The 17,500-nt window shown below is 37.1% G+C and overlaps 1 protein-coding gene and 1 long non-coding RNA gene across 8 annotated transcripts in view; one reads left to right on the top strand and one right to left on the bottom strand.

Annotated features, from left to right (window-relative positions):
* The window catches only part of LOC144972373 (uncharacterized), a 35,006-nt gene that overhangs the window by 9,762 nt on the left and 7,744 nt on the right, over nt 1-17,500 (bottom strand). The gene's annotated exons all lie outside the window — the stretch shown is intronic.
* LOC144972358 (uncharacterized) overlaps nt 17,197-17,500 on the top strand; it is a 59,043-nt gene continuing 58,739 nt past the window's right edge. The window contains exon 1 of one of the 4 annotated variants that reach the window (XM_078913475.1): nt 17,197-17,231. The gene's annotated coding sequence lies outside the window, so the exon portion shown is untranslated. The other 3 variants (XM_078913474.1, XM_078913479.1, XM_078913478.1) reach the window with 3 other exon arrangements.

Here is a 17,500-nt window from a genome sequence, read left to right as displayed (position 1 = left end):
CTATGTGGTCTAGTGGTATGACACTCGCTTTCAGATCGGAAGGTCCTGGGGTCGAGCCTCGCTCGGCGCATCGTTGAGTCCTTGGAGAAGGCTCTTTACTCAATTCTCTCACCGTACTCAGGTGTAAAATGAGTACCTGGCCGTTAACAGCGTTGTTTCTGTCCCAAAAAATTGTAATACCGCCTGACAGGCGTCATGTCTCGTCCTCCATGTTATGTGTTGCTGTTGGCTAGGGACCCCTTGTAAAGCGCTTTGAGCACGTTTAGTGGATATATATATATATATATTATGTATATATATATATTATGTATATATATATATATATATATATATATATATATATATATATATATATATATATATATATATAAAGCTCAAATAAGACGGTAGAGAGTTCCGGATTTTATCGACTTTTAAAGAAAATTGTATGATAAGCCGAATCGTCCCGTGTTTTGCATTTTGTTCTTTTTTGTTGTTGTTGAAGCTGTTATATTTATTTCTGATCATAATTCATATCACTCTGTTTTTTTTTTTTTTGTTTTTTTTTTGTTTTTTTTTTTTAATTAGACAGGTGACCCACTAGATCGATGTGGAAATAAACAGATGGATAGTAAATAAAAATTAAAAATATTGGGCTTTATATAGCGCAATATCCACTAAATGTGCTTAAAGGGCTTTACAAGGGGTCCCTGGTCAACAGCAACATTTAACATGCAGGACGGGACATGACGCCTGTTAGGCGATATTACAATTTTCGGACAAAGACAACGCTGTTAACGGCCATGTATTCATTTTACACCCGAGTACGGTGAGAGAAGGTGAGTAAAGAGCCTTTTCCAAGGACTCAACTATGCGCCGAGCGCGAGGCTCGAACCCAGGACCTTCTGATCCGGAAGCGAGTGTCATACCACAAGACCACATAGCCGCACAAATAAACCTGGTTGGCTGGATGGGTTGGGATTCCTGACCTCCCATATATGAGCAGGGAGGTCACTTTCTGTGCCTGTCTTCTTTTACCCACCATATAATATATATTTTCCATCTTGCTTTATGTCTTTGTTTTGGAATGAATGAGATTATTTGGTTTTGTCCTAGCCCTGGCCAGAGTTTTTGACTGTGTGGGAAGCAGTCAAATTTATAGCTATAGTTTTTTTCATTGTAAATATTTTCTCTGTTATGTGCTCTTACATTTTTTTGGTTTTAAATTAATAATGGTTTGTAAAAATTTGAGTGTGTTCCTCTTAGAGAGATCCTGTGCTTGAGTTTGGATGAGACTTTTAAGTGATCTGAAACTAAGTACACTGATAGTGTGCTCTTGGAATCTACATCTGTTTCCTTTATGAACCAATCCCCATTGTCTTACTTTTTCTTGTGTGCTGTTAATTGTAAATCTATACAACTTTTTAAAAAATATCCCATTTTCTATCTTTTTACTGTCACTGAAATCACCTAAATGTGTCACAAGCGCTGTAAAACCTTAAACTCCCCCCCCCCCCCAAAAAAAAACAAAACAAAAAAAAAAACAACAAAAAACAAACCCAAAACAACAACAAAATCCCGAAAGGTCAAGTAACACGAGTCAGATAACTCGTAAAAACTGGAACGTTCTCTTGTTCTTGTTCTTTTTCTTTTCTCTTTTTCTTTTTTGGCCACTACCACATCATCTCATTCATCTGTGGTGTTTCAATCATCCTGTTTTGTTTATAAAGGGGAAACCCGAAATGTTTATTTGATCTGTTTTTGTAATTAAATTGAAGCTTATATTCAACTTCACCTTATTATTATTTTTTTAAGAATTGAGCTTTTATAATATTATAGAGCAATATCCTCTAAACGTGCTCAGAGCGCTTGACAAGGGAACAATCACCGGGAATATCCAATGTTAATTTCGTTTTTCTAGTAAAGAATTTGCATTTTCTGATATTTGACTTTCCCGAGGAGTAGCTACAATTGGCGAGTCCACTTAAATTTGGCCTTTACAACACTTGACGGAGATCCTAAGGTATCATGTGCTTGTGTCAAAATGAGACATTTGGCTGACCTCAAACTAAGTACACTAATGGTATATGTAAAATAAAAATGTAAATAATAATTTATTAATTTATTTGTTTTGTCATCTTTTCAATTTTCAATTTATAGTGACAGTTTTAACTATTTTACAGTGTTGAAATTATTCATATTATAAAGCGCAGCTCTGGTTATGGAGCCGCTCCTTTTTTATATATACATCCTATTTCCATTGTATTTTTTATCTTATTGTGTAAATTATAACACGTCTGTACAAAAAAATTTCCTTTTTTGGGGATGCAATAAAGTACTATTATATTATTATTATTATATTATATTATATTACTCTCGGAATTTATATCTGTTCCCTATTTGAATCAATTCCCCTTTGTTTTACTTTTTCTTGGTGTTTTAATAGTAATTCTATTTTTTAAACTATTCCATCTTCTTCCTTTTTACTTGGGCTATTATGACCTTAGTGTGTTACAAGCGCCATAAGTGTGTAACACCCTTAAAAACAAAAACGAAAACAAAGTAAATACTCATCAGTTCTGCCCGCCAGATCAGATGTATCAACACACTAAACTATGCGCAACATTGAAGTTTCTATTCACAATTGAATTTTGATTCAATGAGAACTAATCACCCAAATATCGGTCTATAAACAATAAATGAGCTAAGTTACGTCACCTTCATTTGATTTTATTCCAACATGTTTTCTCCATCAGGAACTTTATTTAGATAATCAGTTTCCCTAAAGATGGGAAAGATTAGGGGCAGCGTGGCTCAGCGGTACGGTCTTTGCTTCGAACCCAGAAGGTACCGAATTCGACTACCTGCCTCGTTTTTGTGACCTTGAGTTATTAATTCACCTCGCCCTAGCTCAGTTTGCGGCGCCGCACTGCGGCTGACGCCTGGCTTATTCCAGTCTTCCCTTGGAATAGACACGAAAGACATATTTCCCCTTAGGAATGAATAAAGGAAATTTACTTATTGATTTTATTTTTTTAATTATGAAGTGTACTTAAAAGCTTTGTTACCAATCTCTACAATCAGAAATTGGACAGATAAATCGAAAGATTAGAGACGCTCTTGATTTTCCTTAAGCACAAGAAATCTCCAATCCTATTTTCTTTTTTTTTCTGTTAATATAAAGACTTCAAAAATTCAAACATCTTCCCAAGGACTTATTAAATTAGTAAGTCCACTTAATATGTTAGCTTTCGGACACTTAATGGAGCCACTACGAGGCGATAGGCGTGGGACAGGATGCAATTTGATGTTCATGATAAGATAAAATAGAAAATAAATACAATTTCCTTTAGTCATCCCATAGGGGAAATTTGTCTTAAGGGTCTGTTTAAATCTGCTTCTCCGATCACTAAGCTGCGCGTTAACCTTCAATCTAAAACTAGAACATCTACACCGTGCAGGAAGACAAGGCAGCGTGCTAACCTACACCAAATAGATAGTAATGTGAAATTGAATGTAAGCTTCAATTTAATTACAAAAACAGATCAAATGAACGTTTCGGGTTTCCCATTTATCAACAAAACAGGATGAATGAAACACCACATTATCTCATTCATCTGTGGTGTTTCATTCATCCTGTTTTGTTGATAAAGCGGAAACCCGAAACGTTCATTTGATATGTTTTTGTAATTAAATTGAAGCTTACATTCAATTTCACATTACTATCTATTTGGTGTAGGTTAGCACGCTGCCTTGTCTTCCTGCACGGTGTGGATGTTCTAGTTTCAGATTGAAGGTTAACGCGCAGCTTCGTGATCGGAGGTGCAGATTAAAACAGAGGGTTTTGCACTATAGATAGTATGCAGATGACGTCACTCAGGCCTTTGTTATTGTTTTTGCCATCCGCGTTTGTGAGTTGTTCTCACTAACTGTATTAACCAGACTATAAAAGTTCATGGTTACACAGAGTTTGTGTGTTGGTCCGTTATACTTCCGGATGGCAATGTTGTGAACTCCTTGGCCAAGCGCATTCTATCTATAGATAGTTTGCACTTGGTAAAGAAGTTCACAACATTGCCATCCGAAAGTTTAACGGACCAACACACAAACTCTGTGTAACCATGAACTTTTATAGTCTGGTTGATACAGTTTAGTGAGAACAACTCACAAACGCGGATGGCAAAAACAATAACAAAGGCCTGAGTGACGTCATCTGCATACTATCTATATAAATGCTCAAGTTGTTGTTGTTGTTGTTGTTGTTGTTGTTTATTCGTTTTTCTATCTGGCCCGTATGTTAAAAGGAATAAAGAAACGATGGGCGTGTTATGATTCTATTTTATTTTAAGTTTAAAATTTGTTATTTACCTTTTTTCAGCTAAGCTTATTTTTGGAACATGACGTGGCGACGACTGAATGACGTAAACAAAGAGCTATTGGTTCCCGAAAATGCCAGTCGACGTGCACTTATATGCAGGTCTGATAACCCAATTCCTTATGGGCCCATTGTTGTAACGGAAATCTAAAAAAAAATGTTTTAAATGACGCAAAATATTGTCCGCAATATAAACTTTTTATAGGCTAAGAAGCTCATAACATTGCCATCCGGAAGTATAACCGACCAACACACAAAACTGTGTGTATCCATGTACGTTTATAGTCGGGTTAATACAGTTCAGTGAGCATTACTCATATACGCGGATGGCAAAAAACAATAACAAAGACCTGAGTGACGTCATCTGCATACTATCTATAAGTTATAATATTTTTATTTTATAAAAGTATGTAAGTGATAACATTTTAAAAGTGATATCTCATAATCAAACGATAGATATTTTCTCAGTTGATAAGAGATAAGCATGGGCAATGCTATGTTGACGTTCTCTCTGCTAGGTCATATTTTAAGTGACCTCAAACTAAGTACATTGGTGGTGTGCTCTTGGAATCTACACCTGATCCCTATTTGTTCTTAGTTCCCCTTTCTATTACTTTTTCTTGGGTGCTTTAATTGTAATTCTAGAACTTTTTACTATCCCATTTTCTTCCTTTTTACTGGCGCTGATATAACCTAAATGTGTTGCAAGCGCCGTAAAACCCTTTAAAAAAAATAAATTAATAATAGTCTATTTATAAATATGGTGCAACGTAAGACACAAGTCCCAGCGGGATTTCCCGTTCTGACTTCATCGCTCAACTAGCATCATGCGACATTGATTTTTATCATTACCAATAGAATATTTTGGTCATGTCAAACTGGAGTAACTGGAGTTGTCAGGTTGTTATATTATTTCTGGCTATATAATTATGACATATCGTGTCTAAACGGCATTATTGTTATGCTCCTAGAGCATTATGGGGCGCAATATAAATCAATTTTATTATTATTATTATTATTATTATTATTATTATTATTATTATTATTATTATTATTATTATTATTATCATCAACATCATCATCATCATCATCATCATCATCATCATCATCATCATCATCATCATCATCATCATCATCATCATCATCATTATTATTATTATTATTATTATTATTATCATCATCATCATCATCATCATCATCATCATCATCATCATCATCATCATCATCATCATCATCATCATCATCATCATCATCATCATTATTATTATTATTATTATTATTATTATTATTATTATTATTATTATTATTATTATTGTTATTATTATTATGTCTAAAGACGAACCTAGTTGCGTAAAATACAATTTTTAGCTTACGATATGCAAATTAAATGAAATTTATTTTATTGCCTGTATTGAAGAGACTGGATGTTTGTTTCTTACCAACAAGAAGAAATGAAGGGAGTAGAAAAGTACCAGAAAACTAGAGAATTTAAAAAAAAACTTCGCGGATGGGGCCTCGAATTCACGACCTTACTGGTACGACAACTCCGCCTGGTCAGGTCGTGGGTTCGAGTCCCCATCGCCGAGAATTTTTTCTTTTAAATTCTACATTGTCTTCTACTAACGAAAGAGTGAAAATGGAGAGGATTCGTATGGGAACAAAACAGACAATGGACGTTTCGGGTACAAACCCTTCGTCAGCACAACAATAGACAAATAAACGTGGAAAACAAATAAAATAAAATGAAAAATTTTTCATTATATTTTATTTGTTGTCCACGTTTATTTGTGTACTGTTGTGCTGACGAAGGGTTTGTACCCGAAACGTCCATTGTCTGTTTTGTTCCCATACGAATCCTCTCCATTTTCACTCTTTCGTTAGTATTTTACGATCACCGGCTTCAGGCAGCCCCTACCGTTTTCTACATTGTCTTCTGGCACTTTTCTACTCACCTCATTCCTTATCGCTATCAACATGAGTGCATGCTCCAATTACTTTTCTAAGTTATTTCTTAAGCTTTCTAGTTGTTTTAATTTTGACTTTATACTCAAATCTCATCATCTACATGTTTCCTACGTGATAAAAGAATGATCCGATAGCTCGTATCTAGAGCTGCAGACGTTTCATGCTCATGGATGTATGGAAGGAACAGAATTGACGTCACTCGGCTCTATGTTATTGTTTTTATACAGTCATCTTGGTGAATAGTTCTCATCAAATTCTATTAATCAAACTACTTATTATACATGTTCAAGGTTGCACGCAGTTTTGCGTGTTTGTATGCCATATCCGGCTGGCGAATTGTGTGAGTGTTTTACCTAAACGCGTAGCTTCAATATTCTATTTTTTAGCCTCTAATTCACCTTGATATAATACCGTTTTGAGGCGATAAGTCACCGTTTCCAGAGTTGTCTCTTACGGGAAAAAAAAATTGTAAAATCGCCAAACAGGCGTCATATCACGTTTTATATGTCACGTGCTCCTATTCGTCCGGACCCTTTGTGCGGCTATGTGGTCTAGTGGTATGACACTCGCTTTCGGATCGGATGGTCCTGGGTTCGAGCCTCGCGTTCGGCGCATAGTTGAGTCCTTGGAAAAGGCTCTTTACTCACATTCTCTCACCGTACTCAGGTGTAAATCGAGTACCTGGTCGTTAACAGCGTTGTCCTTGTCCGAAAAATTGTAGTATCGCCTAACAGACGCCATGTCCCGTCCTCCATGTTAAATGTTGCTGTTGACCAGGGACCCCTTGCAAAGCGCTTTGAGCACATTTAGTGGATATTGCGCTATATAAAGCTCAATTTAATTTAGAATTTATAGCGCTTCGAGCACGTTTATTGGATATTGCCCTATCTATATAATATCTCAATTCTTTAATTATTTTTTATGGCTAACAAAGCACTTCCAAGTACCATTTTCCATAAAGTCTAGGACGCGCGCATCCGTTATGAAGTTAAAATATCTTCACTCTCAAGTACTTACGATAACGGCCAAGAACACTTTAAAATAAAAAAAAAACAAACAAACAAACCCAGCGGTACTTGGTACTTAGAAATCAACAAGCATCCTTTAAAATGAAGATTAACATAATATTATCATGACCTGGAGATTTTTTGTTTCTTTGTTTGTTTGTTGCTTTAGGTCTCTTCCAACACAATTGCGGTTATATGAGAGACCGCTGAAACAAAAAAAAAAAACAAGCAATCTAACAAAAATAGTACAAATGTAAATCAAAATCATAACCTAAAGATATCATAAGCTAAATTATAAATAACCAAGAACAAACAGGCAGAAGATTTACAGAAAAAAAATATCCCCTGTCAAAAATACAATCACAAACCAAAGAAGCAGGATAGGCTAGTAAAGAGAAGAAGAAACGACATCACTATCGGATCGTACACCCATGCGAACATCATAGGTATATGATTCAAGGGTGATGCTCCCATCCAACCACCCGCGACCTGAAGATTGGTAATGTTTCAGACATACTTCGTAAACGCAAACGCTGGGTGGGGTTCCCGACCTCCTCTGTAATATCGCCTTATGTCTCGTCCTACGTGTTCAATGTTGCTGTTGGCTAGGGGACCCCTTGTAACGAATGGGCTTTGAGCACGCTTTTTGGAAAAAAATAAATAAAAATTGAGCTTTTATATAGCGCAATATCCACTAAATGTGCTCAAAGCGCTTTACAAGGGGTCCCTGGTCAACAGTAACATTTAACATGTAGGACGGGACATAACGCCTATTAGGCGATATTACAATTTTTCGGACAAAGACAACGCTGTTAATGGCCAGGTACTCATTTTACACCTGAGTACGGTGAGAGAATGTGAGTAAAGTGTCTTTTCCAAGGACTCAACTATGCGCCGAGCGCGAGGCTCGATCGAACCAAGAACCTTCCGATCCGAAAGCGAGTGTCATACCACTAGACCACATAGCCGCACGCTTTTTTGGTTATTATTGCGCTATAGATAGTATGCCCTTGGCTAAGAAGCTCATAACATTGCGATCCGGAAGTAAAACGGACCAACACACAAACTGTGTGTATCCATGAACATTTATAGTCATGTTAATACAGTTCAGTGAGCATTACTCATAAACGCGGATGGCAAAAAACAATAACAAATACCGAGTGACGTCATCTTCGAACTATCTATATAACTTTTTTAAAAATTAAAAAAATTAAATCATCTCCACGCCCTTCTTATCACGACATGCACCATGTTAAGGATTTTAATGCATGAATTTGGTTCCTGTTCTCATACAAGTCTTGTCGTTAAAAACGTCATAAACAGATACATAACACAACATGTGGTCATGTTAACAGATAGGATAAGATTTGAGTTAAGTACACTTTTTACACATCCGTGTTAGGGTCACGAAGCACGATTCCTTCTTTGTAAATCCGCATTGCAATCCTCTGATAAATCGAATAGTCAAAAGTGTACTTACACGCGCGTCTGATAGCCGAACACAGTTAATGGGCCTGCTTTACCATTCATTTTTGTACTGGACAGTATTTGGTTTAGACTTTGAAAGTATTTCCATTGCAACAATGAGCCCACAACTAATTGGGTGATCAGACCTGCAAAACATGTCCACGTCGATCGATGTCCATTCTGAATTATTATCATCATCATCATCATCATCATCATCATCATCATCATCATCATCATCATCATCATCATCAACATCATCGTCATTATTATTACTATTATTATTATTATTATCATCATCACCATCATCATCATCATCATCATCATCATCATCATCATCATCATCAGCATCATCATTATCATCATCATCATCATCATCATCATCATCATCATCATCATCATCATCATCATCATCATCATCATTATCATCATCATCATCATCATCATCATCATCATCATCATCATCATCATCATCATCATCATCATCACCATCATCATCATCATCATCATCATCATCATCATCATCATCATCATCATCATTATCATCATCATCATCATCATCGTCATTATTATTACTATTATTATTATTATTATTATCATCATTATCATCATCATCATCATCATCATCATCATCATCATCATCATCATCATCGTCATTATTATTATTATTATTATTATTATTATTATTATTATTATTATTATATGATCCAATTTGTACATGTCGACCGAATTTCAGGGGGTGAAGTGGCCGAGTGGTTACGGCATTGCACTGTGGCCCGGAAGGTCACGGGTTCGAGACCCGCTTTCAGGCACTTTAATTTTCTTCCTTGGGCAAGATTATTAACCCCCTATAATTTTCATTAAAATTTCAATTTAATTAACATGGGTTATTCCTGTTGACATCCGGCATCTTGTTTAATGAACTATTTATATTCCTTCGTGGAATGCCTAGACGACGATATCTTATGATGTCATGGCGGAAGGGCAATTTGAACAACGCGATCAGCCCCCTACCGTTTTCAGTGCGGCTATGCGGTCTTCTGGTATGACACTCGCTTTCGGATCGGAAGGCCCTGGGTTCGAGCCTCGTTCGGCGCATAGTTGAGTCCTTGGAAAAGACTCTTTACTCACAATCTCCCACCGTACTCGGGTATAAAATGAGTACCTGCCCGTTTCTAGCGTTGTCTCTGTCGAAAACAAATGGTAATATCGCCTAACAGGCGTCATGTATCGTTCTACATGTTACGTGTTGCTGCTGATCAGCGCTGTGGATATTGCGCTATATAAAAGCTCATGTTTAAGACGACCGATAACACCTCTAAATCCCAATGCCCGATTGTTTCCAGGACAATAGACTGTTGGAATAATGGCAGAGACCCATGCATAGCAAGGGCTTTGTTTCTATTCTATTGATGCGTTTGCTTCAAAACCTAAAGACGCCAGCACAGCGAGCAGGGAGGTACTTACTGTGTCTTCTATTCCCTTGTATCTGTTTTCCAACATGCTTCCTGTCTTTGTCTTGGAATGAGTTTATTTGGTTTTATCCTGGTCATGGCTGGATACCCTGGCTGACAGGAAAACAGTCAAATGTATAGTTAGTTTTGAGAGATGATATATTTTTTTCCTTGTAAATCATCTCTCTGTTATGCACTGTATTATGTTTTGTTTACGAATTATATATGGTTTGTAAAACATTTGAGTGTATTCCTCTTAGTGGGGCCTGTGCTTGTGTATGGATGAGACTTTTAGGTGATCTCAAACTAAATGCCTTTGATAGTATGCTCTTGGAATCCACATCTGTTTCCTATTCCCCTATGTCTTACCTTTTCTTGGGTGCTTTAATTGTTTTCTCGAACTTTTTACTATCCCATTTTCTTCCTTTTTACTGGTGCTGATATGATCTTAATGTATTGTAAGCGCCGTAAAGCCTTTAAAAACAAAACAAAAAAACCCCCCAAAAACAAAAAATAAAAAAAAAACGAACAAAACAAACAAACGTCCCAGTCCGAAGATAAGGAAGCGATCGGCAATAAGTCAAGTATGTCAAAACATATTTATGACAATACGATCCAATTTGAACAACACGATCAGCCTCTTACCGTTTTGAGACGTCCGATAACATTTCTGATCCCCAATGCCTGATTGTTCTAGGACAATAGACTGTTGGAATAATGGCAGAGACCCATGCATAGCAAGGGCTTTGTTTCTATTCTATTGATGTGTTTATTTCAAAGTCTTAAAGACGTCAGTGTTATTTGTTGTGGAGTGTAACGAACACTATAGACTGGACAGTGATGACGTCATCCAGCCCTTTGCTTCTGGGATTAGACCGTGCAAACGTACTCAGTGGGAAAGAATTGAGTTAACGATTTTGTCTAGAAAATTCGTCCTACAAATAGCGACAGATTGGAGTTGACTCTAACCTTTGGGACAAAAAACAAAAACAAAAACAAAAACAAAAACAAAAAAAAAAAAATCAAACAAAACACACACACACATACACACACATACACACACACACACACACACACAAAAGAATTTTTTTAAAACAACAAAAAACTAACACACACAGAAAAACCCCAACAAAACTCTCAAACCTGGGACTAGGTCTAATCGATCGATATTAATGAAGGGCGAGTTTTCTGGTCCAAATAATATTAAAACGTGTTATTCTTTCCAGAGTAGGGTAGTACCGGAATGTACAACATAATGTATAGATATAGATGCGTATTCTCGTATCAGGGAATGTCTGTGACTAATTCTGTTACAACATGACCTTTCATTTTGGCATAGTCTCAAACACACAACTACCTTTCATTCTGGCATAGTCTCAAACACAACGACCTTTCATTCTGCAATAGTCTCAAACACAAACTGGAATAGTCTCAAACACACAACAACCTTTCATTCTGGCATAGTCTCAAACACACAACAACCTTTCATTCTGGCATAGTCTCAAACACACAACGACCTTTCATTCTGGCATAGTCTCAAACACACAATGACCTTTCATTCTGGCATAGTCTCAAACACACAACGACCTTTCATTCTGGCATAGTCTCAAACACACAACGACCTTTCATTCTGGCATAGTCTCAAACACACAACAACCTTTCATTCTGGCATAGTCTCAGACACACAACGACCTTTCATTCTGGCATAGTCTCAAACACACAATGACCTTTCATTCTGGCATAGTCTCAAACACACAACGACCTTTCATTCTGGCATAGTCTCAAACACACAACGACCTTTCATTCTGGCATAGTCTCAAACACACAACAACCTTTCATTCTGGCATAGTCTCAGACACACAACGACCTTTCATTCTGGCATAGTCTCAAACACACAACGACCTTTCATTCTGGCATAGTCTCAAACACAACGACCTTTCATTCTGGCATAGTCTCAAACACGCAACGACCTTTCATTCTTGCATAGTCTCAAATACAAAACTACCTTTTCTGCCGTACTCTGACAAAAAAAGAAAAAGAAAAAAAACATATTTGAATATTTGGCCAGAAAATTCGTCCTTCAATTGTCGATCGATTTAAATGACCCTCGTCTTGACAAAAACTCTCAAACTTGGGACTTCGCGAAGTCTTTAATAAAGCCTCAGATTTGAGAGTTTTTGTCAAGACGAGAGTCATTTAAATTGATCGATAAGATTTCTGGCCAAATTTTCAAATATGTTTTATTCCCCCAAGAGTACGGTAGTATTGGCATAGTATCTCAAATACACACCCAATTCAATATGAAGTGAGTAAACAAAACAATGATGGGACAGGAAATATGACATATTGCGCCATACAAACCTCCTCCCCCCCCCGCCCCACTCTCTCTCTCTCTCTCTCTCTCTCTCTCTCTCTCTCTCTCTCTCTCCCTCTCTTTCGTTCTTAGTGTTTACTTCATCGTGTTTTGTTGATAAAGGGGAAAACTCAAAACGTCCACCTTATCTGTCTTTGTTTTAAAAATATGAAGCTTCCATTACATTTCCAATTGTTATTAGTCAAAATTATAAGATTTTAATGAACGTCTCTATGCGGTGTTATTGATAGTATGAAGTTGACGTCACTCGGGTCTTTGTTATTGTTTTTTGCCATCCGCGTTTATGAGTAGTTCTCATTAAACTGTATTAATCAGACTATAAACGTTTAAGGTTACACATAGTTTTGTGTGTTGATCCGTTATACTTCCGGATGGCAATGTTGTGAACTTCTTAGCCAAGCGCATACTATCTATATCCGGATGAAGCAGGTGCTGGATATTGAATTTATAGATAGAATGACGTTGACGTCACTCGTGTATTTGTTATTGTTTTTGGGGGTTAATTTGCCACCCACATTTATGACTTAATTCTCACTTAACTGTATTAATTAGACTATAAAGCTCAAGGTTACACAAAGCTTTGTGTGTTGGTCTGTTATAGTCCCGGATAGCAATATTCTGAGCGTCTTAGCCAAGCGCATACTATTTATAGATCCAGCTACTAAAATAGTATGCCAATTTTATGATACAATAATATGTAACCTATTCCAAAGGACTGGTTACATACACACTTCCAAGGATTTAGGAGCCAACTTATCTTTAACCCTCTCCTTACCACCCATAGGAAAATCGTCACATTCGTTACGATGCAGTCGACAATATTTTTTATTCTGATTTCATTTTGTTATATTTAAAGCCATAAAAACTCGACAATGTGTTTCAGAACTCATTTTTCTTAACAAAATATAGAATACACTCGTTACTAATATATTTGAAAAATCTATTTTTGTGTTGGGTGAGTATGAAGTTTTGGGTAAAATTCTAAAAATAGCTGGTAAGGAGAGAGTTAAAACAATAACAAAGAGCTGGATGTCATTTTTTTTTCCTTCCAATTTGGTTGATGATTTATAATCGTTGTGATATTATGGAGAAGAAATACGTTTTCTTTCATGAGAATAATCTGGCGTGGACAATGTTTTCATGTATGTGATAACCAAACGCAAGTATGGGTTTGTAATGGCTATGTGGTCTAGTGGTATGACACTTGCTTTCGGATCGGAAGGTCCTGGGTTCGAGCCTCGTGCTCGGCGCATAGATGAGTTATTGGCAAAGATTCTTTACTCACATTCTCTCACCGTACTCAGGTGTAAAATGAGTACCTGGCCGTTAACAGCGTTGTCTTTGTCCGAAAAATTGTAATATCGCCTAACAAGCGTCGTCTCCCGTCCTACATGTTAAATGTTGCTGTTGACCAGGGACCACTTGTAAAGCGCTTTGAGCACATTTAGTGGATATTGCGCTATATAAAGCACCATTTTTTAAAAAATGGACATTATTTTTTTTACCGTTGGGTCGAGACTAGTTCCATTACAACAATGAGCCCGTACCAATTTAGGTTATCAGACCTGTAGAATAACTACACGTCGGTTACAAGTCACGATCTGATAAGTACACGTGATATAAGTACATATTTGTATAACGAATTATAACCACACCATCGGTCACGAGGAATGTGCTTGTCATGGTTGTAAATAGAATCTGGTCAGGTCATACATTGAGAGAGAGAGAGAGAGAGGGGGGGGGGGGGGCGTGATGGCATGTGGGGGTGGGGATTCGGGGGTGGTGGGGGGGGGGGAGGGGGTGTAACAAGGTTGTCTTCTTAGCCTTTCCGCCGTACTTTTGAAAAAGACATATATTTGACATTTTTGGCTAGAAAATGCGGTCCTCAAATTAATATCGATGACTTAAAATACCCCCCCCCCCCCTCGCCTCCCCCCCCCATCTTGCTAAAACTACCAAGATTTGATTATTATTATTATTATTATTATTATTATTATTATTATTATTATTATTATTATTATTATTATTATTATTATTATTATTATTAATTTTTTTTAACAAGATGGGGATCATTTATTCGATCGATATTTGAAGGAGCGGGTTTTTTTCTCTCCAGAATGAAAAGAGCAGCAGATATATTATAGTTAAAGATCCTTGGTTTGAGTCCCGATTTAAGTCCTTTGTAAGCTAAGCGCCCCGACCCAGTGAATTGGACCTGTCCTCTCAATAAAATATTATATGAATCACCTGATCCGGACGGAAGAGTGAAAAGAGCACCACAATGTCCAACTTCACAACAAAATTTGTCATGAAAAGAATCATACTGAAATGAATCAGACTCCTTGAAATCTGACATCTCATCCAAATCAACAGCTCGAGAGGCAGCAGTGGCTTTTGTAGTCCTCCGATGTTGAGTTTGTGACGAGCTTGGTGTAGATAGTATGCGCTTGGCTAAGAAGCTCACAACATTGCCATCCGGAAGTATAACGGACCAACACACAAAACTATGTAACCTTGAACGTTTATAGTCTGATTAATACAGTTTCGTGAGAATTACTCATAAACGCGGATGGCAAAAACAATAACAAAGACCTGAGTGACGTCAACTTCGTTCTATCTATAGATAGTTCAAAGTTGACGCCACTCAGGTCTTTGTTATTGTTTTTTTTTGCCATCCGCGTTTATGAGTACTTCTCACTAAACTGTATTAACCAGACTATTTATAACCGTTCATGGTTACATATAGTTTTGTGTGTTGGCTGGTTACACTTCCGGATGGAAATTTTGTGAGCTTCTTAGCCAAGCGCATACTATCTATACACGAATTGGGGTACATTATGAAAAACAGAATGTGGGTCAACTGGAACAAAATATCATCCTCCACGAACCATCTTTGGGTTATCAGGCCAATGTTGACCACAAATTCCCATATGTTCAGTAACATCCTTAAAGTTTAGCTTATTTGGTAAGCATGAAATCCGCTGTTTACGTTTCTGAATTTCCTTTGGAAAATTGTAAACTATTATTTTCAGATCAGCAGGTTGATACCTCTGTAGCCAGTTCTACAATGGGCATGATCTATATTAACTTTCCATGTGCTCGAGGTCATTAGTCATATTGCAATCTAAATCTTGTTGGTAGGTGCCTACTGTAATGTGTATATTACTGAAAGTTTTATACTCTATTTAGAATAAAAACACGCACTGATTATTTTTCCATCTAGGCACATTCAATTTGTGCTGCCATGTTGCTTCTTTTGGCAACATAAGGGCTACACCGTTTATGAGTGGATATAGCGCTATATATAAACGCTAAGTCATTATTGATCAATACTCTTCAACAGTCGCAATGTCACTTTCTTCCTAATGACGCACGGTAACTTAGCAACACTGGCTCTAAACTATCGGAACAATGGCGGAAGCCGTATGAAATATTTCTCCGGCGAGCATAAAAGTGTATCCAGACTGGAAAAAACCCATAAATTTGATCATGTTTTGACTTTTACACATTCTGATCACAAGACATATGAAAAGTTCTAGCCAGCATGAAGAATAAAAAGTAATGATTTTATTTGTATAAAGAACCAAGATGGCCGCCGTTGCCGGGCGGCGTGACATCAGACAACTGAATCCAATTATGGACAACACAGACGTGACAAATCCTTTTTTCTCATAATTTAGGCCATCAAACTACGTCACTCAAGCCTTTGTTGCTGTACTTTGCCATCCGCGTTTATGAGTAGCTCTCACTAAACTGTATTAACCAGACTATAAACGGTCAAGGTTACACATAGTTTTGTGTGTTGGTCCATTATATTTCCGGATGGCAATGTTTTGACCTTCTCAGACAAGCGCATACTATCTATAGCGTCAGCCAATTATATGTACATATATTATTATGGCTACTTCCTTCCCAGACTGATGAAACGAATGGCCACCATTGCGCCATCTTGGGAAATAGAACAATTTTCTCATGCCTAAAAATAGGACCACCGTCATCACGACATGTCTGAAATAATCCTCAAACATAAATTTCTACTTGATCAAACAACTAGAGGGCCATTGATTGATGTGATGAAGTATCTAAACGTTTCCTGTCCTCCTCCCCCCCCCCCCCCCCCGGAAAATAAGAAAAAAAAAAGAAACACACAATCAAACAAATAAACAACAACAACCAAAAAAAACCGAAGGAAATTGTGGTTTGTCGGAATGTGGCACTGTCATCGCCCAATATATGATGATGATGATTTTACTCAGCGCTGATCTATTTTTAGACGTGACAAAATAATGAGGTATTTCAAAAGATGGCGCAATGGGGACCAATGGTTTCATCATATTGGGGATGGGGGTTGAGGGGGGGGGGGGGGGGGGGGGGGGGAATAACACAATGTTATTGAACTTGTTATTTGCTGCATTAGAACGGAAGTCAATAGTTTGATGTCACGTCCGCCCAGCACCGAGCAGCTTGGTTCTAAATAAATAAAATCGGGAATTTTCATTCTTCACGCTGGCTAGAACTTTTTCACATGTCACGTGATCAGATTGTATAAAAGTCAAAACATGATCATATTTGTAATGTTTTTTCTCCTCTGGATACACTTCTATGTTTGAGAAGTATTTCATAAGGGCGTCCACCATTGTTCCGATAGTTTGGAACCAGTTACTAAGTTGCAATGTGTTATTACGAGGGAAGTGACGTCACGACTGTTAAAGCCTATTTCTATTTTTACTTGACGCCTAATCGGGCATTTGACGTTGTGATGCTTGTTGTAGATCAGAAAATACTATATTTTCCATCAGAAATAAATAATAAAATTACCTTTATTCATCACCTAGGGAAATTTATCTCTAGGGTCTATTCCAAGGGAAGACTGGAATACCCA

This window comes from Berghia stephanieae, chromosome 5, assembly GCF_034508935.2.
Source record: "Berghia stephanieae isolate SIO BIC M18660-M18661 chromosome 5, UCSD_Bste_1.3, whole genome shotgun sequence".
In the NCBI taxonomy this organism is placed as follows: domain Eukaryota; kingdom Metazoa; phylum Mollusca; class Gastropoda; order Nudibranchia; family Aeolidiidae; genus Berghia; species Berghia stephanieae.
This window is presented reverse-complemented; position numbering and strand designations above follow the sequence as displayed.